At 40.5% G+C, this 26,435-nt stretch overlaps 1 long non-coding RNA gene across 1 annotated transcript in view; it reads right to left on the bottom strand.

The window, feature by feature from the left end:
- Positions 1-25,002, bottom strand: part of LOC132104716 (uncharacterized) — a 36,208-nt gene extending 11,206 nt beyond the window's left edge. The window contains exons 1-2 of the long non-coding RNA XR_009423579.1: positions 24,908-25,002; positions 22,643-22,745 (exon numbers count right to left, since the gene is read on the bottom strand). This is a non-coding gene — a long non-coding RNA (uncharacterized LOC132104716). The remainder of the gene's footprint in view (positions 1-22,642; positions 22,746-24,907) is intronic.
- Positions 25,003-26,435: the final 1,433 nt, after the last annotated feature.

Raw genomic sequence — 26,435 nt, 5'->3', positions numbered from 1 at the left:
ACAAGTAGTTATGTCTCTTTTGTATTATTTTTGCCTGTTATTGACGTAATGCGCGTCATTGACAACATGCGCAACCAGATGTTCGAATAGTTCGAATATTCGTGTATTTTTTAGAGGGAATATAGAGGGAACGTCATTTTTTAGCAATTTAGACAGCCCTAGTGTGTATATGAAGAGTTCATCATATAACCATATATACATAACTATATATACAGTGCCCTGCATAAGTATTGGAACTGTAAAGACAAAATTGCTTTCTCTGCTGTGGAGACATTTGCAAATATGATGAAAAGATCATAACTAGTCAAAACTACAGAATGTCACATTTTATTATTACGTCTTTCGACACATATAGTTTTTTTTTTTTCTCAAATGAAAAGGACAGCACTTTTAGAGTTCACCCCACTATTTGATGTGAGCATAAGTATTGGAACAGTTGAATTTAAAGCAGATGTAAAAGATTAAAAGCTAACATTTCGTTGCAGAGCAGTGAGTTTGCAACCCATAGACATCACCAGACTCTTGGTCTTATGCTTTGAATAACTTTTCCCAAGCCATTAATGCAGACAGTTCCAACTGTTGCTTGTTTTGGGGAGTTGCTGTCTTTAGTCTCCTCTTCATCTGGTGAAATAAATGTTCAAATGGATTAAAATCTGAAGATTGATTTTGGCAATCTAAGACTTGACACCAAATGCATGCCCATGCCATGACACCACCTCAACCAAGCTTTACAGATGAGGTTGTATGCTTAGGATCATTTGCAGTTCCCTTTTTTCTCCACACATTTGCTTTCCAATCACTTAGATAAAGATTAATCTTTGTCTCATCGGTCCTCAACTCCAAAACTCTACAGACTCACAATTGTGAATAACCTTGCCTTTCTATTGTTGGTGCTGATCAGAGGTTTGCATCTTGGTGTGTAGCTTCTGTGTCAAATTCTCCTGCGGACTGTAGCTTTCTGGAGGTTGTTGATGATTTTACTGACATGTATTTTAGGGTTCATTTTCACAGCTTTTATGATTTGTTTGTTTTTCAACTACTGTTGTTTTTCTCAGCCGATCAGGTCGTCGTTGGTTGCTGATGTCGCCTGTAGTTTCCAAACTCTTGATTTCTCCATGGCCTTTGTTTTTCCTACAGTTCTAATTGACTTCCTCTTTTCTTTTAGCATCCAAATTGCTTGCTTTTCTTTCGGAGTCGGCTTCCTGGTTTGTGTGTGTCATCGTCGAATGCAAGGCTTAGAATGCAGAAGTAATGGATATAACTGATAAAACACATTCCCTGCCTTTAATATCTGAAGAATTAATGCAACAGGACACAGCTGAGCACTTAGAAAGACCTGTGAGGCAACTGTTCCAATACTAATGCTCACATCAGATAGGGAGATGAAACTCTAAAAGAGCTGATCTTCTTAACTGGTAAAACATCTTTATGTTGATTTACCCAATAATAAAATGTGACATTCTGTAGTTTTATCCCATATTCATCTTTTAATTATATTTACAGATTTCTTGACTCCACAGCAAAGAAAGAAAGAAAGAAAGAAAGAAAGAAAGAAAGAAAGAAAGAAAGAAAGAAAGAAAAATGGTCCAGCAGGTTTACTTGACAGGACATCCTTGATCGTTTCTTCTCCTGTCTTTTTTTTTCTTTTCTCCTGACCTTTTTACAGTCCTGGGGTGTGTAATCCAAATATCTCTCTCTCTCTCTCTCTCTCTCTCTCTCTCTCTTTTTTTTTTTATAAATAATATAAATAAATAAAGCTTTTCTTATTTTTATTTTAATCCACTCTAGCTGAACCATTTGGAAAGCAGCTGTTTCTACATCATGGAGCTTTGGTCTGGCTCAGTGTGTAAGAACAGAAATAGATCTGTCACTACAGCCCTCCAGATCAAGGGATTTGGTTAGGACAGAGCAAGAAATACTATTAATAATCTTTCATTGCGCAGAAAAGTATTATAATACTAAAAGGCATCCAATACAGAGTGGCACAATGTGCTTATGCACATCCCATGTGCAGAATAATGCACTTGAAACAACACAGAGTCACAGTTCGCAGGCTACGCAGCCCTTAGTTAGCAAAAAGGGAGGAGATATTGATAAATAGTCTATTAAATCTGTGAGTTTTAGTTTATTGAGCCTTTTCTTTTAACAGTTTTAAACCTCAGTTGAAGAGAGTTTCATCGTTTTGACTGAAGTAACCGAATGCAACACACAGTTTGATTGCTTAATGGAGGATGACAGACAAATTCAGCAGAAAGAATGCGTCTCTCACAGACAGACAAAGGAGTTTACTTTAAAGGCTTGTGCACTCAACTCTTTGCGAAATGGAGCTTTGTGCTCATGTATCCTACCTCTCTCATTCAGCAGAAATGCAGATATTCCATAATATTTTCATATTTGTGATGTAATGTATCTGAATGCTAAACTACTATTTATTTTGTAAATTATAGGCTTTGTGTTTTAATTGCATTCCAACGGTGACACAGAGGCAGGCGCACTGATGTTTGGTTCACTGTATTTTATTTTGATAAAGAACCTACTGCGCTGTCAAGTTAGCAATTCTGGAAATTATGTTTGTGTGTGTGGTTGTGCACCCACCCAATCAATTAAATGGTTTCCTTATACCAGCAGAATCAACTTTAAACACATATTGTCTTATTAATAATGCATCATTGTATTAAAGGTCTGCTTTTATTTAAATTTAAAACTAAATTAAAAATTAAATTTAAAAATTAAATTAAATTAAATTTATGCATTTAGCAGACACTTTTATCCAAAGCGACTTACAGTGCATTCAGGCAATAATTTTTTACCTATCTATTTATGTCCACTAACAATGAAACAAAACATTGTGCTTTTTTAAAATAAAGAAAACAAATAGGATGTTGATTTTTGCCGTTTGAGATTCCTTTCTGTGAAATTAAGCCTGTCACAAAAATTAACTGAAATTCAGTGCTATAGGCTACATTATGTGTGGCACAGTTTTTCCCCCTTGTTTATCTGTTAACTAAATCAAATATATTTCAGGAATTTATTTGTTGCATGTATATGCCTACTGCAGATCTTATATACAGTATATATATACAGTACAGACCAAAGGTTTGGACACACCGTCTCATTCAAAGAGTTTTCTTTATATTCATGACTATGAAAATTGTAGAGTCACACTGAAGGCATTAAGGGCTATTTGACCAAGAAGGAGAGTGATGGGGTGCTGCGCCAGATGACCTGGCCTCCACAGTCACAGGACCTGACCCAATCCAGATGGTTTAGGGGTGAGCTGGACCGCAGACGGAAGGCAAAAGGGCCAACAAGTGCTAAGCATTTCTCGGGGGAACTCCTTCAAGACTGTTGGAAGACCACTTCAGGTGACTACCTCTTGAAGCTCATCAAGAGAATGCCAAGAGTGTGCAAAGCAGTTATCAAAGCAAAAGGTGGCTACTTTGAAGAACCTAGAATATGACATATTTTCAGTTGTTTCACACTTTTTTGTTATGTATATAATTCCATATATAATTCCACATGTGGTTATTCATAGTTTTGATGCTTTCAGTGTTAATCTACAATTTTCATAGTCATGAAAATAAAGAAAACTCTTTGAATGAGAAGGTGTGTCCAAACTTTTGGTCTGTACTGTATATATATATATATATATATATATATATATATATAGACACATACATTAACAACAATGTAATAATATTTTGTATTTTCACATCTTGGTATGTATTACTTTCAATTCAAAATAAATGAAAAGAAACCGAGCATATATTATTTATTTATTTTCTGTTGTACTGAAATCGTATGGAACAATGACATCTGTGTACCGTTCCACCCCAAACACCATAGAAACATATACAGTATGGCAATAAAAAACCTTTATGTTAAAATGTGTAGGTGAATGAACAGTGACAGTATGGCTCATTTTTGACTGTCACAATCCTTATCTCACCGATCTATTTATTGCTTGGAGTTGCAAGAAATGAGATGTTTGGTGCCAGCTAAAGTCATTTGCTAAGGACACATCTGGTTGCAGGCTGCCCTCTGGGCTTATAACACCTGGAGGAAGCCTTGGGGACGCTGTGTCTGGTTGAACCTTTACAATGGCCCCTGATCTATCTGCAGTACTGTACCCTACATTATTGATTTTTCCGTACATTTCTGCCATATGTACATAAACTGACAGTCAACATTGATAAGCTACTACTAAATTTTGTAGAAACGTAATTTTCTGTAAAGTTGTTTTGCAACAATTTGTATCGTAAAAGTGCTATATGATTAAACTTGAACTGAATTGAATTATGATTCACCTTCACTCTCAATTACACAGCTACAGAGTGTCAGGGTTTGGGTAGAGGGATGAGGCGAGGACTCAATGATGCAGAGAGAAGGGCTCTTTAATAGTAATAATAAAATAAACAAACAAAAACTACCCCGTAGGGGAAAACAGACTAAACTTGACTGGCAAGGCAAGGCAAGACACGATGTACACAGACAAATGTTTGACGACGAACTAGCAACCAGACTGCAAACACAAGGACAATAAATAGGGAGCTAATGAGGAGGATAACGAGGGAACACATGTGGGGAAAATTACATCAATAATCAGGTAACAAGATGGGTGGGGTCAAGACAATTGACGAGAGCACATGGCACATAGGAACTAAGACAAAAGCCATGTGCTCACACAAAACAAAAAAAACACAAGCACATGGCCAGCAAACCAATCACTAGCCATGTGCTTAAATAGACACAAACACGCAGCTAATGAGCAAGCTCATAAACCGCGTGTTCACACGAGACGGCACGCAGCCAGTAAAAACTAAGCCGCGCACTCACATGAAAACAATGACATGAGGAGAGTATCAGGGCTCTGTCACAAAACCATGAATAACACTAGACTGGAGTGACAGAACCCGGACACTAGCCCCCCTCAAAAGGGACGCCACCTGGCGTCCCTAACGAGGAACACCCAAAAACAAAACAGGAACATGACAGCACAGGCATGGCAACACAAGCACGGTACAAAACAGAACACAAGACATGGAAATCAAAAAACAGACAAAATAGGGGAGGGAGGGAGGGAAGGGAGCCCAGTCATCAAGCAGGAAAACCCAACCAGCTGTTAAATGGACCAGGGAGGGGTGGGATGGTTGAGCCAAGGAGGCTCAGGCAGTCCAGGAGTCCCAGCAGTGGGCCAGGGTGGAGCCGGAGGGATGAGCCAGTGAGGATCTGGCCTAACAGGAACCCCGATGGACCACCAGGGCGGTGCCGGAGGGACAGACCAGTGAGGCTCCTGCCTAACAGGAACCCCAGCAGACCACCAGGGCGGAGCCAGAGGGACTAACCAGCGAGGATCCAGCCTAACAGGAACCCCGGCAGATAGGAAGGGCAAACCCGGCAAGGCACTCATCAAGGGCAGAGCCGGCATCAGGGCAGGGAGCTTGGGCGGCGCCGGCAGGGCGAGGGGCTTGGGCATGACTGGATTGGCCTCCAGGCCAGCAGTGGGCTCCTGAATGGCCACCGGGCCATGAGGGATGGAGGAAGCCTTTCTCCTCCTCCTCCTCCGTCTCCGAGACTGGGGCAGTGCAATGTCGTCGGCCACTACTGGGGGCGCTGCAGCCTCATCCGGCACCTCTGGCATTGGCGGGGCAGAGCCATTCCTCTTCTTTCTCCTCTTCCGCCTACGAGAGTGAGGTGCTGCGGTCTCTCCGGCCACCTCTAGGGGTTCTGCAATGTCACATGTCACCTCTGGGGGTACTGCAGCTCCTTCATCCACCATGGGGGGAACTGCAGCTTTGACGGGCACCACAGTGCCACGAACTCCCCAAACGACAGGTGGTCCAGCCCCCTCATTCCCCACCAGCTGAGAGGCTCATCAAGGGCGTAATTGAAGAGGTCCTTGAGGGCCGCATCATTAAACTCCAATCCCTCTGCAGTACCACTGAACTCCAGGGCAAAATCCCTCACACCAGTCCCTTGTTGATGGAGCGAGAGCAAGGTCTTAAATTGGAGCATGCGCTGGTAGTGGGGGCTGGAGAGAGTGGAGGCTGGTGGACGGTGCAAACCCTTCTTCCGCTGAGTCCTCATACTGGCTAGTTCGTACTGTCAGGGTTTGGGTAGAGGGATGAGGCGAGGACTCAATGATGCAGAGAGAAGGGCTCTTTAATAGTAGTAATAATAAAATAAACAAACAAAAACTACCCCGTAGGGGAAAACAGACTAAACTTGACTGGCAAGGCAAGGCAAGACACGATGTACACAGACAAATGTTTGACGACGAACTAGCAACCAGACTGCAAACACAAGGACAATAAATGGGGAGCTAATGAGGAGGATAACGAGGGAACACATGGGGGGAAAATTACATCAATAATCAGGTAACAAGATGGGTGGGGTCAAGACAATTGACGAGAGCACATGGCACATAGGAACTAAGACAAAAGCCATGTGCTCACACAAAACAAAAAAACACAAGCACATGGCCAGCAAACCAATCACTAGCCATGTGCTTAAATAGACACAAACACGCAGCTAATGAGCAAGCTCATAAACCGCGTGTTAACACGAGACGGCACGCAGCCAGTAAAAACTAAGCTGCGCACTCACATGAAAACAATGACATGAGGAGAGTATCAGGGCTCTGTCACAAAACCATGAATAACACTAGACTGGAGTGACAGAACCCTGACAACAGAGTAGCCACACAGTACTGTAATCACTATTCAAATAGTAATTTGAGAGCTAAAGTTTATATTTGTATGTGTAAAATACATCTGCAGAGAGACTGTGGAAGTCAACTAAAATGAGTAATTAATGTGTTTTTCTGCCAGGGGCATAATGGAAATTCAATTTATATTATGAAGATAAGAGCAGGGCTGCATTCGGAAATCTTATTATTCTGAATTACGCCTTCTCAACATGAACGTAATGGATCCGAGACCAACCTGATCAAATTACATAAACCATGCCTAATTCGTTGCAGTAAAGCGCGAATGCGAATGTTGCGCATGCGCATAAAAAAAATAAATAAAAAAAAACCTGAAGGCGCCAGGGCGGGATTTCGACCAGGGCGTGACGACGGTGATTCAGCGGTGGGAAGATTAATGAAGAACGGTTGAGGAGATTATAAAAGGTAAGATATTTTCTTAGTGTATAATTGATGTAGACTTTAACATATAAGCTATTTTGTATTATATAATCGATCTTGATTTACCGTAGCTGCCAACTGCACTTTTTAGCGAATGAACTAACGTTAGATATTTTCGGCCTTCCCTGCTAACTTTTTCTTGATCATTTTAAACCTTACGGCCCATACCGTTTGAGTAACGTTATGTAGGCTTATTAAAAGACTAACGTTACATTTTTTTTTTTACACTTAAGCAGATTAGGCGTGTTTTTTTATTTGCAAATATGTTAGAACATGTACGTTAAGTTGACTGTTAACGTTAACGTTAGGATCTCGGGTAAAAACAAATATGTTATCAAATATATGCAAATTGGACCATTTTAAGGTATATGGTAATGAAAATCAGATAGGAATTCATATGTCAATCAAAAATATTTTTAATACACAAACATCAACAAATATAAAGGAAGGAATTTTATTTCACTAATTTACAGGGTATCTGAAGAATTTTTCAAAATAAATATAAGGCAATTTATTACCCATTTTAAGAGCTGCACAAGTAAAATGAACACTGTATGAGTGGTGTTGGACAATTTCTATGGTAACATACAGAATTGAGCCATAAAATTACACGATGTACAGTTCAAATACAGGTTTTCACAAAAACAAAAATCTTATACAACAGCATTTCAGCCTTTAGATCATTTTTAAGAAAAGGGATAAATCAAGCATATAAATTATGATGTCAATTTAAAACGTTTAAATATTATTGTCTTAATTGTTTAGATTTTTAGAAGGCACTTTAACTTCTTTCTAATTTACAACTTTATGTGTTTCGTCAAATCATGAGTTGATATTTTGCATTGATCTGACCATAAACAGAAAGAAAGAAAGGCTTGTCGGAATGCAAATGTATTCTTTGCCACGAAGTGTCGCTTTAGGAGTGCTAAAATATTGTGGTTTCACCAGTAACGGCAGCACACATAGCAGCTCTGCGCTCATAAAGGCTGATTTATCAGGAATTATAGGTAAAATGTAATAAAAATGCCAACAACATTGTAAGGGAAAAAGGTCAATTTAGCTCAAAGGGAATCATTTAAGATTTTAAAGGGAATTTGAACAGAATCACTGTTTCACGGCTGATCACTGAGACGCCCTGCGATTCACTGAACGAGCCGTTTAACATCAAATCTGCGCTGGATATTAATATCCAATCTATAGTGGGAACAGTATCAATTAGCATAGTAACAAGATCGGCAGTTTAAGACATTAACTTGTAAGCACAAAACACAAGATACTTCTCTTTTCAATACGAATAAGGCTTTATTAGATAAATCAAAGACATATAAACTATTACATTCACGCACTCATACATTCACACAAGTTGCAGGAAGATCGAAAGTTAGAGAAAGATGAGTTTAATGGAATGGAAATGTGGAATCCCAAGTTTACAGCAATACGTTAAATTGCATAGACATAAACAGCCATCAATCACTTAATTAACCCTCGCATTGAGTTCCTCAATGAGGTTAAAATTATATTAGATACACCAGCACAAATGTCTGAAGGTACATTGCCTGTGTAAAGTTGTCGCTGATTGGCTGGAAGTTCAGTAGTCGTTGAAATGATGTCTTAGGAAGCCCGTGGTTGGACGTTGGCTGAAGATGGAGTTGTGTGGCTGGTTGAAGTTGATTGAGCACCCGAGGTCAGGCGTCGGAGACTCGACGTTACAAAACTTAACTCAGAACACGAAACTCTCAAACGGAAAAGAAAAGAAATCAAGTTTGACAAGACTATGTGGTGTTTCTTCTCATCGTGGCTAAGTAGCAGCAGGCGTGCAGGCTTAAACACGCTGGAACCGCGCTCAAAGAACAGTGATGACAAACAGCATGGCTAAAAGCTAAAGCTAAGAAGCAAAGCTAAAAGCAGGCATGACTAGTAGCAAAAGCAAGGCTAGAACTAAAAGCCGACATGACTAATAGCAGAAGCATAGCTAGAGACTAAAAGCAAGATTTTATGGTGTCCTGAGTATTTAAACTGGCCTGTTGGCCACACCTCAAATGTTGTCTTGACCAATCAGATATTGTCTTGGCTCGGGGGTATCATAAATCATATGTTTATCTTACCAAGCATGTGGTCCGAATTTTCCCGCTCTTGCAGGGTATAATTTTGGACATGATTCCTATAACATGAATATGATACATTTGACAAATATTTGATTGTCAGGACTATTTAAAGCAAGCAGATTCGATTACACAGATACTAGTTATATAGTTATTAAAAGACATACACAATAAGTGATTATAACATGATAGTCAAATGTGTGGGTTACATATAAATGAATATGGAGTTAAGCGATGGACTGATTTTCATTCAGAAGTCATTTTGGAGTTCATTTTGGTCCATATACATGTAGAAAAGACAGTTTGTCTTTTGTCACATGTCTGTGGAGACCAGAGGTTCAAAGCCCCCTTCCCCTTAGGAATTTCAGTCGGGTTCTGTTAGGTGGGGGGAAGTCAATGGAAGTGTTTAACTCTCATGGGTTTAGATGTGATGTCCAGTGTTGCATTTCCATTACGAACAACAAATTTGACACCAAATTTCTCTCCTTCGAATTGAAATTGTAAATAATTGTTCTTGTGGTGTTAATGTTGAAAGCTGTTGTGTGAACAAGTTGGTTGCTCATCTTGCTTGGGACTTGTGGCACAGAATGTTTTATGACTTCCTGAGGAATTCGGCTCGTGTTTCAAACACAGCCCTGATCGACTCTTTAATTTGTCTGGTTCGAGGCATTTCTGCTACAACATGTTTCTGAGAATAGTCGGTTTGATTCAAATATATTCAAATAAAGACATCCGTTTTAACATGAAACTTGCAGCACTCATATTTATTCAATGACATTATTGCCTTTTGAAGTTTATTTTAGCCATATCACCACTCTTGTCTTTCCATCCCAAACTGTAAGACCTCTTGAAATTATAATTAAGACATTTAACGTATTTAAAACTGTATATGGCCTTAAGTTTGATACTAGTTTTTAAGGACCCATGCGGGAGATCTGACTGGAAAACACAATAGCCCCGGAACATCGGGCTAGCAATTTTGTGAGCCCTGCATAGTTTATATATTTTTATTCAAATGCAGTATTAATATTTTTTATTGGTGTCGACAAAGAAAAAAAAAAGAAAAAAAAAAAGCACTGGTGTGATATTGGTATTGGGCGATTCTTAGAATTTGGAATATTCTAAGTATATTCTAAGAATATTTTACACTGCAAATTTATAACTCAAAAAATATTAAAAGACAGCATCATAATTATTTACTGAAGCCTTAAATTAATCACAATTATATAATGAAGCCCATAAAAAACAGGCAATTCATTGTGATAATCGGCATTATTGTAAAAGCACTAAAACAGGCAATTAACCGCAATTTTGAATCCCCATTTTTTACATGATGTCCACTGGCATAAAATGCATCAAAGATTGCTAAAGTCAACAGATTTCACTACTAGACCTACCAATCTCTGTGTAAAAATAAAAATGATGCTGCCATTTTTCTGAGGTCATGTTTATCCTCCTGCAATTTGGCTCTGAATCTCAGATAAAATAGTCATTTTGACCCACCTGTACAAAATTGACCCTTTAGTATTTCAAAATTTCAACTACCAAATGCATTTTTTTTTATAGATTTACTTTAAGTTAGCAATAGCAACACTCGTGTAAAAGTTGATATTACAGTCATAAGGTAAGATTCAGCTCTAGGATGCTAAACTTAAATGATCATTAGACTTTTAAATGACATCCTGAAGGTGAGCTTTGACTTACGGAACCTCTTTGAGCATGAAAATGCCAAGTTTGCACACTCCCGCTAAGAGCATTTCTGTGTTTTACCTTAGTTACTCCATTCTTCGGGGATATTGAAATATTCGTCATGTTCAGCATCCATAACGCTAACCCCCACCTCACCAATGACGGGAGAGAGAAGTCACAAAAGTGTCTTTTGCCCTCATGTTGCTGCTTAAATGGATCACATTGCAAAAAATGCCATCATGTGACCAGCAACAAGGACATGGAAAACACACACACACACACAAAAAAAAAAAAAAAAACATCTTAACAGCTCGAGGTAGATGCATATTTGAGAGGCAGGCATTAATGGATGGTGTTCTACATGATGCTGTCACTCAAACATGCTCTTTTCCCCAGAGTTTTCCTTGTCAGTTCAGCTGTAAATGTAGAAAACAAAGCTGTTCTGCATGTTGCACTTTAAACGCCATAAGTGCTGTCAGCAAGGCGTAAATGCATATTAAAGAACTGCCCCATAGTGCTGATGAGGTTCTTAATGCAGATCGGGCATGACACTTGACTCTGGCCCCTGGATGTTTTCCAGTGCATTATCAGCCTTATTCACTGTTCCAAACACTGTCTCTACATTAACCTTGGAACGGAAGGAGTCATCCAAGCATATCACGAGCAGCAATGGGCAGGAGTTAGTGGAGCAAAATGGCTTCAGAAACTCATGCAAATTAAGCCTGTGTATGTATTCATAATCCCATTACCTCCAGGCAAGGATTATTAAATGGAAGAAACATAGGTTGTCAAATTATAGCTAGTTCATTGTGTAAATCAAAATTTGTGCCCTTTTTTTATTATTAGCAAAATCTATTGTACATACAATGGCTTGAGTAAATCTTTCTTGTTTTAATTTTTTTACATTTTTTAAAATTCATTTTTGGTAGGGAATGAAGTAAAACCACAAAACCACTTTTTTAACAAAAGGACTGTTCAATCAAATTAATGTAGTAATTACCATGCCATGTCATGATTACCATAATTTATGGATGACAACCTCTGATTTTTAGTGTTGTTTCTATGGCAACTCTATTAATGGGAAAAATATGTATATATCTGTGTAATCTGAGTAGTTCATATACAAAATAATACAATTAATGTGAATGCCTTATTAATAAACTTAATTGTTTATTACCAGATTATTCTTGCATTATTAAGAGTTTAATAACGGTCAATAATAGGAATTACTAAACATAAATATTACAAAACAACTACATTTTACCGGGTAACCTGCTGAAATTTTTTATGTTTTCCCATAACGTTGCATTGGTCAGGTGGCACAAAAAAAAACCTGCATTTACGAGTTCTGTGAGGACGTAAATGCTTTTTAAGTTGAAATCTCATATTTATGCACCTATAAAATGGCAGGTGGTGTGACAGGACAGACTTTGGTTTCACACCAGAAAATGCACAAATTTTTATTTTCTGTTCACATAAGCCCCCCAACGTGGTTTGGATGAATGGATTTATGGGAACTCTAAAATGCATTTTCAAGTGGCGTTAGTTATCTTGTTTCTCATTCTGAAGGGTTTTGCTGTTCATTTCGACCATGAACCTAAAGAAGACCTCAAGCCGTTTTAATATTGCTCTCACCTAACAGAATATCTAGGGGCTTGGCAGAACTATAATTTGTTATTGATTCAGTGGTACTATATTCACTGGAGATGCACACTGTGCTCGTAGAGTCTTAAACTAACACATTCCTACAAAGGACAAGGAAAAAAAAACTATATTGGCACTTTTGCACTTTGCTAAATCTGCAGCAGTGTTAACATGTCACATTGAATGAACCACATTTGGATTTACATGAGTCATGATAAAACGTGATGTATTTGTTTAATGGTAAATGAGCACTACTTTGAGTTTGACAGACTAAGCGTGATCGAAACCACCAAGAGCACCAGGCGTTCACAATTAAGTCTCGAAGTTTTCCCCAGAGAAACACAACCTCCCACATTCGCTACATAAAAGCTAGTGTTGAAAACAAGCAAGTTGAAATTGGTTTCTGGATCCCCATCAGTGAACAAATATTTACACTTGAAACATTCTAGAAGTAGATCTTAAGCATATTTATTTCTCTCTCTACTTATGATATCAGATTGATGCACTGTCATTGCAGACAACATTTGTGAATAAGCTAGTAGAACATGCATGTCTCTTTCTATCTGTAATTTTCACAGGTGCAGGTGTCTGTGAGCACATTAGTGAATCTTAACACAGAGCGATGCAGGAAGGCCTGGGGGAAATCTGTGGCGCTACTGAAGTGAAGGAGAAATGAATTGTAATCGTCATCTTAAACCCATATTACTTATGGAAATTGACTCTGTGGTTGGTTTCTCTTTAATTATGTTTTTCCTATTCGTGCATGTGAAGATTCAAGAAGGAAGGGTAAAATAAGTTATTGTTGTTAATTGATTTGCAAGTATTCCCAGGACACAGAAAGCTTCAATCTGGTTATGAATAGAGACATCACTACTGCAATAGAGACACAGTTATGCATCACTGCACCAAATGGGGCTATGGGGAAACATCAATCTCAAACAATAGTGCTTGATAGTACACAAGCAAAAGATTTATTTATGCTGACATTGAGATTCGATTGTATTCAAATTCAATGCTTTACTGATGACCAATTCATACAACCTCACTGGTACGATTTTGTATGATTTGTCTAGACCCCAGTGACAGGTAGGTTTAGGGGTGGGGTTAGGTGTAGGTCATTCGTACAAATTTATACAAATTGTGCAACTCGTAAAATACGTATGATTTATCACAAATCGAATGAATTTGTACGAATGAGGTCATACAAATTCATACAAATTAGCCACCTCTTAAAAATTTATGAATTGCCGTGAGATCAGGCTGGATTTCCAAATCCATTTGTTATGCAGTACATCTGCATTTCTCTATATTAGATAAAACTCAATTTTGAAAAATGAAAATTACATTAATTTGTTCTGTTTACCTGGAAGTTGGTTTGTCATGTCTTGAGAATTGCACTAAATTCTAACATGTAAAACTATCAAACCATACTGAAAGAAACAATATTACAGAAAATTACCGTGAAAATACTACAGCAAAACCTGTCAAGCAAACCTTGATTAAGATCTGTTAAAACATTGATAATACTATGTTACCTTACCATATATGGTGAAACTTTTAAAATAGTTTAACATTGCACATGCAATTTTACTCTAAAATATCAAATTTATTGTTTTTTCCTGCAAAAAAAAAAAAAAAAAACTATGAAACATCATAATTATACAAAAGACATATCAAATCATAATAAAGTAAAGGCACATTCCCAGAAGTCCCTGTGTGACATCACACAGCCTTGAAGATGACACTCTCAGTTTTATTTCCATCTTGTAAGAAATCCTGTGTGACGATCGCGACCAGTGAAACACAGGGAGAGAGAGAGATCCAAATGCAGGTATTTATTGAGGGGTAATCCAAATCGTCGTAAACACAAGCCAAGGTCAAAACCAAAAAGCAGTCCAAAACAAACAAACAAAGGAAGGAACAGGAAAGGGAACGGGAAGACGAGGAATCTCGGAGGATGAGAAGACACTGAAGAATCTCGGAGGACGAGAAGACACTGAAGAATCTCGGAGGACGAGAAGACTGAGAACACGAAAGTTAAGGACTTCATACAGACAACATGAAAAGACTGGTAAATATAGGGAGGCTAATGACAATTAAGTGAGTGCACCTGGTGCAATTAGCAGGAGTGCAATTACTGTGATGAACGGACAAGACTAGTGGAATTCTAGTGCCTATGGTGAAGTGCCTAAGGGGAAGTGAGCCCACTAGTGGACACCCAGGGAAACAGAGACTAGACAGCGTGACATTACCCCCTCCTCCACGGAGCAGCTGCCAGATGCTCCACCCGAACCCAAGGGAAGACCAAAGAGACAAAGAGACCAGGAGGGAGGTGGAGCGGCGGAGGACCAGGGGGAGGGATGGAGGGCCAGGTAAAATGGGGAAAACAGAGAGAAGACGACCAGGTTAAAATGGGGAAACAGAGACAAGAGGACCAGGTAAAATGGGGAAAACAGAGACAAGAGAAGTGCAACACAAAACAAGGAGTCCAGGAGGGAGGTGAACTGGTGGAGGATCAGGGGGAGGGACGGAGGGCCAGGTCCATAGGTGGAAACAGACAGAAGAACAAAAACAAAACAATCACAAAAACACAAGTCCAGGAGGACATAAAGTGACGCCCACCAGGGCGGAGCAGAAGACCACCACATCCTTGTGGTCGAGGCAGAAGCCCCCCAGGGTGGAGCAGAATACCACCACAACAGTGTGGTCGGGACGGAAGCCCCCCAGGGTGGAACAGAAGACCACCACAACCGTGTGGTCGGTACGGAAGCCCCCCAGGGTGGCAAAGAAGACCACCACAACCGTGTGGTCGGTACGGAAGCCCCCCAGGGCGGAGCAGAAGACCGCCACATCCGTGCGGCTGAATAAACAGGAGAAAAAGTCTGGTTGGGCAAGTCTGAAACAGAGAACATGAACACGTTAAGGGTAGCCTCCGTGGCCACAACAGGATCAGTCGGGTGCTCAGAGAGTTTGACTGAGACATGACGAGACTCTTGAAGTTCCGGGAAGACGAGGAGAGACTCTGGTAGATCAGCCGAGGAGAGACTCTAGTAGTTCAGCAGCGACGTGGAACGGCTCTGGTAGTTCATCAGAGACGTGGAGAGGCTCTGGTAGTTCAGCAGAGACATGAGGAGGCTCTGGTAGTTCCACAGAGAAGTGATGAGACTCTGGTAATCCCATGGTGTTTATACTGGATTCCAGATGATCAATGCTGACTTGACTCTGCTCATGAAGATTATTGGTGACTTGTTTTTGTTCATGAAGATCATTGGTGACTTGCATTTGTTCATGAAGATCACTGGTGACTTGAATTCTCCCATGAAGAACCTCGGTGACTTGACTCTGTCCTTGAAGATCACCAGTGACTTGACTCTGTCCTTGAAGATAACCAGTGACATGACTCTGTCCTTGAAGATCACCAGTGACTTGACTTGACTCTGGAAGGCCAACGGTGACTAGCCCTGACTCTGGAGGGTCAACGGTAACTAGCCCTGACTCTGGAAGGTTAACGGTAACTAGTCCTGACTCTGGAAGGTCCACGGTGACTAGCCCTGACTCTGGAAGGTCAACGGTGACTAGCCCTGACTCTGGAGGGTCAATGGTGACTAGCCCTGACTCTGGAAGGTCAACGGTGACTAGCCCTGACTCTGGAAGGTCAATGGTGACTAGCCCTGACTCTGGAAGGTCGATAGTGACTAACCCTGACTCTGGAAGGTCAACGGTGACTAACCCTGACTCTGGAGGGTCCACAAGCATCTGATTCGACTCTGGAGGGTCCACGAACACCTGACTCGACTCTGGAGGGTCAATCGGAACCTGACTCAACTCTGGAAAGTCAACGGGAACCTGACTCAACTCTGGAAAGGTCAACGGGAACCTGACTTGACTCTGGAGGGTCAACTGAAATCTGACTCGACTCTGGAGGGTCAACTGGAACCTGACTCGACTCTGGAGGGTCAACTGGAAACTGACTCGACTCTGGAGGGTCAACTGGAACCTGACTCGACTCTGGAGGAACAACCGGAAACTGACTCGACTCTGGAGGGTCCTCGGGAACCTGACTCGACTCTGGAGGGTCCACGGGAATCTGACTCAACTCTGGAAGGTCAGCTGTGGCAGTCATTCTGTGCAGAAGCGCTGGACAAGCAGCCATCTTGTGCCATGACTCTTGTACTGTGGCGCTGGCTCAGCAGACGTAACGTGAACAGTCTCTGGATCAGCAGACATGACGTGAACACTCCTGGGAATCTCTAGGATCTTGTTCAGCAAGGAAAAATAATCCAAGAATGTCTCAGTGGTAGGGGTGTAACGGTACATGTATTCGTACCGGACCGTTTCGGTACAGGGCTTTCGGTACGGTGCACGTGTGTACCGAATGACCGAATGCAATATTTTGTTTGCGGAACATATACATTTTCGTGTTTCCAAATGAACATATTAAGTGACGGAAGTCTTCGCGTTCAGCGCAAATTCCGCCCTGTAGCTGATTCTAAGGCCGGTGACACACTGGCTGCGTGACATGAGCATGGTGTTTCTGCTGTTTTTCAGTTGCACGACACCTGCTTCGCGTTTTCTGTGTCTTTTCACACCAGAATCATGCCTGACGCAGCGCTGGCGCACTGCTGCTACTGTAGGTGACATAGAGGGAGACCGCCGAGGCGCCGACAGCACAGGATCTTGTCTTCACTACAACAATATCTATATTGTTGAGCATGTTGAGCATAAATATAAAGCCTACTGATAAAGGACACCGTCAACAGTATTGACGGCAAAATAGACTATGTTTGACAGGTGCAATATGCCAGTGTGTCACCGGCTTAAGGTTTTCAAAAGGCATCACACGAGTGTGAACATCACTACAACTAGGAAAAAAACGATTGTAATTCAAACGCAGCTCCCGTCGGCATTTAAACAGACCTTTGCTCTTAATTCCGATCGGGCCAATGCAATAACGAAATCTGAGCAGGTCTCAAAACTGAAACTGTTCATGCTGCACTTTACACTTTGGAAAAGTTATATATATTTTTTAAATATGAGCAGGCCTACAAGCTGGGATTGGTAATGCTGCATGGTAATCATAGTTATTTATTTAGATTTTTCATTATATTTTATTATATGATATTGGTTTGAGACTGAGAGTATTTTATTTAGTTGAGAACTTTGCAGCAGTATTTTATTTCTTATTCTTTTTTTATTTTATATACAGGTCCTTCTCAAAAAATTAGCATATTGTGATAAAGTTTATTATTTTCCATAATGTAATGATAAAAATTAAACTTTCATATATTTTAGATTCATTGCACACCAACTGAAATATTTCAGGTCTTTTATTGTTTTAATACTGATGATTTTGGCATACAGCTCATGAAAACCTCAAAAAATTAGCATATTTTATCCGACCAATAAAAGAAAAGTGTTTTTAATACAAAAAAAGTCAATCTTCAAATAATTATGTTCAGTTATGCACTCAATAGTTGGTCGGGAATCCTTTTGCAGAAATGACTGCTTCAATGCGGCATGGCATGGAGGCAATCAGCCTGTGGCACTGCTCAGGTGTTATGGAGGCCCAGGATGCTTCGATAGCGGCCTTAAGCTCATCCAGAGTGTTGGGTCTTGCGTCTCTCAACTTTCTCTTCACAATATCCCACAGATTCTCTATAGGGTTCAGGTCAGGAGAGTTGGCAGGCCAATTGAGCACAGTAATACCATGGTCAGTAAACCATTTACCAGTGGTTTTGACACTGTGAGCAGGTGCCAGGTCGTGCTGAAAAACAAAATCTTCATCTCCATAAAGCTTTTGAGCAGATGGAAGCATGAAGTGCTCCAAAATCTCCTGATAACTAGCTGCATTGACCCTGCCCTTGATAAAACACAGTGGACCAACACCAGCAGCTGACATGGCACCCCAGACCATCACTGACTGTGGGTACTTGACACTGGACTTCAGGCATTTTGGAATTTCCTTCTCCCCAGTCTTCCTCCAGATTGTGGCACCTTGATTTCCGAATGGCATGCAAAATTTGCTTTCATCCGAAAAAAGTACTTTGGACCACCGAGCAACAGTCCAGTGCTGCTTCTTTGTAGCCCATTTTCTGCACACGCCTGTTCACGGTGGCTCTGGATGTTTCTACTCCAGACTCAGTCCACTGCTTCCGCAGGTCCCCCAAGGTCTGGAATCGGTCCTTCTCCACAATCTTCCTCAGGGTCCGGTCACCTCTTCTCGTTGTGCAACGTTTTTTGCCACACTTTTTCCTTCCCACAGACTTCCCACTGAGGTGCCTTGATACAGCACTCTGGGAACAGCCTATTCATTCAAAAATTTATTTCTGTGTCTTACCCTCTCCCTTGAGGGTGTCAATGATGGCCTTCTGGACAGCAGTCAGGTCGGCAGTCTTACCCATGATTGCGGTTTTGAGTAATGAACCAGGCTGGGAGTTTTTAAAAGCCTCAGGAATCTTTTGCAGGTGTTTAGACTTAATTAGTTGATTCAGATGATTAGGTTAATAGCTCGTTTAGAGAACCTTTTCATGATATGCTAATTTTTTGAGATAGGAATTTTGGGTTTTCATGAGCTGTATGCCAAAATCATCAGTATTAAAACAATAAAAGACCTGAAATATTTCAGTTGGTGTGCAATGAATCTAAAATATATGAAAGTTTAATTTTTATCATTACATTATGGAAAATAATGAACTTTATCACAATATGCTAATTTTTTTTAGAATGACCTGTATATATATTATTACAAAGTATTTAAAAAAATATACAAATTGTAAACAAATTGTTAAAAAAAGTTTATAGTAATAAACAACCTGTAGTTTAATGTTTGCATTTCTTTCCCTTACTGTACTGAAAATGAACTGAACCGTGACTTTAAAACTGAGGTATGTACCGAACCGTGATTTTTGCGTACCGTTACACCCCTACTCAGCGGCCATCTTGGGCGGTGGCGCTGGACTGGCGGCCGTCTTGCATCGTGACGCGGGGCTGGCGACCACTTTGTGCTGCGGCGCTGGACTGGCGTCCATCTTGCCTCGTGACGCTGAGTTGGGGGCCATCTTGTGCTGTGGCGCTGGACTGGCGGCCATCTTGCATCGTGGCGCTAGGCTGGTGACCACCTTGTGCTGAGGTGCTGGGCTGGCGGCCATCTTGTGCCATGGCGCTGGGCTGGCGGCCATCTTGTGCCATGGCGCTGGACTTGCGGCCATCATGGGCAGTGGGGCTGGGCTGGCGGCCATCCTGGGCAGCGGCGCTGAGCCGACGGCCATTCTGTGCAGCAGCGCTGGGCTGGCGGCCATCTTGTGCAACGGCGCTGGGCTGGCGGCCATCTCGTGCAGTAGCGTTGGATCGGCAGACGTACGCTTCCTCTCTCCTCTCCGTCCGCCATGGTGAGACGGCAGCTCTGATCCGTTCCACACGAGCCCAGGGTCGAAGGGAGGCCATGGTGGAGAGCGATGCCGAACCTCCTATCTACCACTAACTCCTTTGTGACCTCCCCTGGTCCCACGGAAAACCACCAGGCGGGTTCCCTCAAAACCATTCCTATCCCGCTCGGTGGCTGGGGAGAAAACATGAAAAGACATACCGCTGGATCTCAAGGATGGAGTCCTTCTGTGACGATCGCGACCAGTGAAACACAGGGAGAGAGAGAGATCCCAATGCAGGTATTTATTGAGGGGTATTCCAAATCGTCGTAAACACAAGCCAAGGTCAAAACCAAAAAGCAGTCCAAAACAAACAAACAAAGGAAGGAACAGGAAAGGGAACGGGAAGACGAGGAATCTCGGAGGACGAGAAGACTGAGAACACGAAAGGTAAGGACTCCATACAGACAACATGAAAAGACTGGTAAATATAGGGAGACTAATGACAATTAAGTGAGTGCACCTGGTGCAATTAGCAGGAGTGCAATTACTGTGATGAACGGACAAGACTAGTGGAATTCTAGTGCCTATGGTGAAGTGCCTAAGGGGAAGTGAGCCCACTAGTGGACACCCAGGGAAACAGAGACTAGACAGCGTGACATCCTGTTAATTATACTGTCAAAAAATAATCAAGTTATAATAAAGTTCAAGAGCTTGACCAAAGCTCATTGATTATTTATTTTTACCAACATTTATTCATTTATTTTTTAAGAGTGCTCAGAACATACATTGAGTTTTTAAGTAGTCAATTTTGAATGCAAAAGTACTTTGCCTTTTTCTTGCGAGTCATTTCAATAATGAAGTCGAAGTAACTCAGACGAAATGAAGCCATTATGTGTATGCCAATGAATAATGTCTTTCAGCAAACACTGAGTTTTTATCCAAAAACATTTTCCCATTAGTTTCACACAATTCAAAGAGGCCTGATTTTAATCAGGTTTTAATCTCTCTGTGTATTATTCAAACTACGCAGGTCCAGTTTCTTTTGGCTTATGTTTGTACCAATTTAGAGTGACCATAACAAATGTTCTGCTGTTCCATGAAATCTGTGCATGTGGGAAAGAGTTTGGACTTTGCTCTGAGGATTTGGAATAAGGGTAGTCTGTCCAGTCTCTAAGCACAGGGGTATAAAAAGGAAGCACAGCGTCTCGTCCTGTCCCGTCCCGTCCCTTCCCTCTAGCAGAGATCTGCAGTAGGCATAAAAAAGGTTCAGGCTGTGGAAATGTGCCAACCATCCTAAGCTTGCTCTGGTCCTTTTATGTCCTGAAATCATATCTTGAATCTTAAAAAGTTTTAACTGATCACCCCGCCCCCCAAAAATAGCTTTCAAATGAGTAAACAAACAAATAAATATTTAATAATCAGAAGATTATTATCTTTGTAGTGTTGTGCAATCAAATACTGGCAATTCACAAGGATGAATGAGTCTATAAGGCCCTCTATGCTAATCTTTTCCAACTTTATTTGGTCCATACTCCCATCATTCTAAAAATAAGGCTTGAACCAGAAACATGTCTATTCATATTATATGAAATATCATTTAGCATGTTACTTCTTTAAAGAGATGCCAGAGCTTGTTTGTCCTTGCATCCTCAAATTGTGCAGAGGTCAGACAGATCCGGCCACAATTTCAGAAAGCAGTTATTATGTCTGATTTTAAAGTAACTGATTACACCTTGTAACGTCAACCTGCAGCCTTGACACACTTTCCAAATCTTTTTTTCAAAGGTGTGTTTAACTGTTTAGAACTCTCTAATAAGTGGTAATGCCTTTTTTCTGTTTTTTTTTTTTTTTTCAAACTCCCCGAAAGATGTTAAGCCCCTCCTGAAAAATCCCGATAACACCATATTCAGCAACTATAGACTGGAATCAAATCTTCTTTTTATAGGCAAGATCACTGAAAAGGTTGTTTTCAATCATCTGAACAGCTTCTTCAATTCAATCTGGTTTCCGATCACATCATAGCACAGAGACAGCACTCATAAAGATAATAAATGACCTCCGCTTAAATAATGATTCCGGCAAAATATCAGTACTGGTACTACTCAATCTCAGTGTTGCGTTTGACACTGTCGCATCACATCTTACTTCTAGAGAGATTGGAAAACTGGGTCGGGCTTTCTGATGGTAATCAAATGGTTTAAGTCATACTTAGGAGGGAGGGTTTATTATATGAGTATAGGTGACAAGTCTAAGTTGACTTTGCGGAATCTCTCAAGGCTCAATTCTTGTGCCAGTCTTGTTCAACCTGTATATGCTCCCACTGAGTCATATAATTAGAAGAAACAAAATTGCCTGTCACAGCTATGCAGATGACACCCAGATTTACTTAGCCCTTTCGCCTAATGACTACAACCCCATTGACTCCCTCTGACAATACACTGATGAAATTAACAGCTGCATGTGCCAAAGCTGTCTTCAGTTTAACAAAGAGAAAACAGAAGTCATTGCATTTGGAAACAAAGATGAAGTTCTCAATGTGAATGCATACCTTGACACTACGGGTCAAACAACAAAAAAATCCAGTCAAGAATCTTGGTTTCAGCAGTCAGTCAAAGCAATAACTAAAAAAAAAAAAAAAAACACATTTCAAGATTTTTTGTTACCAGTCAAGACTTGTAGAAACTTGTTCATACTTTTATCACCAGAAGGGTGGACTATTGTAATGGACTCCTTACCGGCCAACCTCAAAAGACCATAAGACAGTTGCTGCTCACACATTACACAGCTGCCAGGATTCTGACTAAAACAGAAAAGAATATCATATAGCATATCACACCAGTCCTCGGGTCCTTACACTAGCTTCCAGTAACATTTAGGATTGATTTTGAAAAAATTATTACTCGTTTATAAATCACTCAACAGCCTAGGACCTCAATACATTGCAGGTATGATCACTGAATATAAACTTAACAGACCACTAAGATCATTAGGATCAAGTCAGTTAGAAATACCAACACATTTTGTAAAATAACTGCTGAACGCAAGCAGTGTACACTCTTTTGTGTAGCCATGGCACAAGAATAAGTTTTCTATGTGTATTTATGCTTTGATTTGAACATTAAAAGCGCATCCGTGCAGCGTGGCTGACACAGAAGAGCATACGCTACTTGCGTTCAGAGGATATTCTCCAAATGAGCGTTACAGTGATGCAGAGAGACACAGAGGAGACTAATAATTGAATAAAGTTGTTATTTTTGTTTGCTTTGCATTCAAAAAGTATTCTCTATGCTTCATAACATTATGGTTGAACCACTGATGGCAGATTGACTATTCTGACTATGGGCCCTATCATACACCTGGCGCAATGCAATGCAAGGCACAGCGCAAGTGTGTTTGTTAGTTTCAGTCTGGCGCATTCGCATTTCCCCGTCCAGCGCCACGTCGTTTAATTAGCAAATGCATTGGCGCCCATTTGTGTGCCCATGGGCATGTTGGTCTAAAAAAGAGGTGTGTTCAGGCGCATTGCTGGCGCATTGCTATTTTAAGGAGCTGAAAATAGACTGCGCCATAGACCAACTCAAACCTGGTCCAAAGTCTAAAGGCAATGGTGCAATATTTTTTTGTTATTTATAGCACGTTGGTAAAAAAAAATGCGCCTCTGGGGGGTCCACAGTGCACGTTGACTTTGCTTATTACACACAGGGATGCACATCACACAAACATGCCAAATATTAAAAACAAAAGGATTACAGTGTAAAATAATATTATTGTGTAGGCTACATAAATATACAAATGTTATGATGGATAATCATTGTATTAGAATTAGGCTACCTATTTGAAATTCAGCCTATTACTGCTTATAATGATGAATGAAATTCTACTTTAATACCACGCCTTCTTCACCTCGGGAAGCTTTGCTGGATTCCTGCTTGTCCCGTAGATGATCTGCTTGCGCACTTTAACTTCACGCACGAGCAGATCGGTTTCAATAAATCGGTTGATTTATTGAACATTACGGCCATTACTTATTAAGAGAATAGGGACAACCCATTTTCAGAAATTTCACTGACCATTTTTCCATCGTTAAAATAGCAAAAGTGGATTTGGACATGCCCTAAGTGCACCTGCGCCATGCGCTTTACACTTTGCGTTTAGATCTTTAAAATAGGGCCCTGAGTCTTTACTTTTCTGGACAATGACAGTGTAATTTACTTGGCAGTCAATGGGACAGTCACAAGCCTCCCAGTTTTCATCCAAAACATCTTAAATTCTGTTCCGAAGATGAACAAAGCTTTAACTGGTTTCGAACGATAGGGGGGAAAAATTTTCATTTTGGGGTGGGGTATCCCTTTAATTGATTGTGATGCAAATCATTTAATAGAAAATAAACTACAAAAGTGTTCTCAGACTTTTGGAGTCCACTGTATATTACATTTCTTGTGTCATCACAATAAAAACATTTTGGCATAACACCTCATTAATCATGATAATATACTGACAAATCTAATGTGTTTATATTATACAAGTATATTTGTATTTTATAGGTTTATCTTTCCAAATACAGTGCTTTATGGTAAAGTCTGCTCTATGGGCCCATGGCAGAGAAAAACTCAGAAAGCAGGATCTGCTTTTGACAACCAGCAAATAGAATATGATGGAATTCTTCATCACAAGCTACTGATGTTTGATTTATGACCTTACACAGCAAACAGAATATTGAGGACCTTGCCAAAATTGTTATTTTCACATCATTCAAACCTCCGTTTTCATAAAGCCTTGAATCAATACCCAACACTGTGGAAAGTTGTGGATTTTCATTCTCTTCCTCCTTCTCTTTTTTTCTTTTTTTTTTTTTGAAAATTCTATGTACCCAAGGGCACAGGAAGGTCTGCTGTACCTTCTGGTTTTGGAATAATGCCTCACTTTTGAAATGCAGCTTGAATGTGTCTGAGGCTTACCTGTCAGTCACACACCTAAGCACAGAGTTGCAATCTCCAATCTCCTTCTTTACCTCTCCCTGTCCTATTTTCCTCTTCCCTTCTGCTTCTTTATCACCTCGCATGGATAAAACAAGTACAGAAGTGAAAGTTGAGTGAAGCCACAAGAGCTGCTCATCAGTAAGTCATTCCAACATTTAATTTGCAGAGTGTTCAGTGATTACTGCATCCCTGTAATATCTCTCCCACAATTCCCAGGGACGAGGAATTCAGGCTGTTGTGATAACCGCTATACCGCGCTATTGACGAGCAAACCGCAGAGGAATGCAACTACTGCAGCAACCGTGATTTTTGTATTTCTTTTTTCATAGGGCTGTGCCCTTCTCATTTTAGACTTTGTGCATGTGTACTGAATATTAAATAAATTAGTAATGGTAACAATGTGTACCATGATTATTTGTACAGAGGTAGATTTGCACGTAACAGACTAGCGAATGAAAAAGAGATCAACTGAGCATGTGCGATTACTTGCGAGTCATATATATATTTGTGAAAATAGATTGTCATGTCCAAGGAAAGCCAAATCTCTGTCATAGCATTGATGCATTGGTCAGCTAAGCCTTCTAACGTGGCGCTCAAAGTTGAAGGTGCCAAAGAATGCCAAAATCTCTTTTCTAAGATATTTGAACACAGTTGTATGGCCTCCGTGTGTGAAAACAAAAAGCCTATAATGGTAAAAATCCACCCACTCATTGTTTTATAATCCATATAAACAGTATCTCCACACAAGCAGTTACAGGTTTCTCGCTATGACCTCATACTTGGGGAAAGCCCCCCAATTTGTGATGCTTTTTGCCCTATTAGCTTATACACAGCCCTGAGTTAGAAACAGCAATCCGCTATTACTGTTTTCTTGCTGTAGCTGCTAAAGATACAATGTCAGCACCAAGAAGCCATTAAAAAAGTGTGTGTTGGGATGAACCAATGAATATAGGAGTCTCAATAAACCGCTGAGGACATGGTGGTTAACTTTCATTTTTGAAGGATATGTCCCAGAAAAGAAAAGAAAAAGAAAAGAAAATATCCTATACATTTGTGCTAACATTTTACACCAGACTGCCTCACAAATGAGGGTCAGTTCAATGCTGGAGTTGTGCAAAGATTGCCTCTGAAAGAGGGATTGATACCAACGCTTCGTGCGTCCAACGTCCAGACTCCTGACAAAGTAAGCCTCACGCCTCATATTTTGATTTCCCTAAATATCTTTTTGGCTCTCTGTAAGGCTAATGTTGCTAAAGCTACCACTGTCTCTGCCTGTTTTTACTAATGATGCCTCGCTTGCTACCACAGTGATCACAAATAAGAATGCGGTAGTTAAAAATTGCCTTTGGAAGCAATGTGAGGTCAGTTAAACCAGTTAAACCATAAATCATGAAGCTCCGCACCCTTCTGAAAAGTGAGGCTGGAGCAGCAGCTCATTTTCACTTAAAGCGGACAAACACAAAAAAAAAACAGTGTGTTTTGGCTTATACCCTAAAAGTATACCTTA

Source organism: Carassius carassius, chromosome 25 (genome assembly GCF_963082965.1).
Source record: "Carassius carassius chromosome 25, fCarCar2.1, whole genome shotgun sequence".
NCBI classification, from domain to species: Eukaryota; Metazoa; Chordata; class Actinopteri; order Cypriniformes; family Cyprinidae; genus Carassius; species Carassius carassius.
This window is presented reverse-complemented; position numbering and strand designations above follow the sequence as displayed.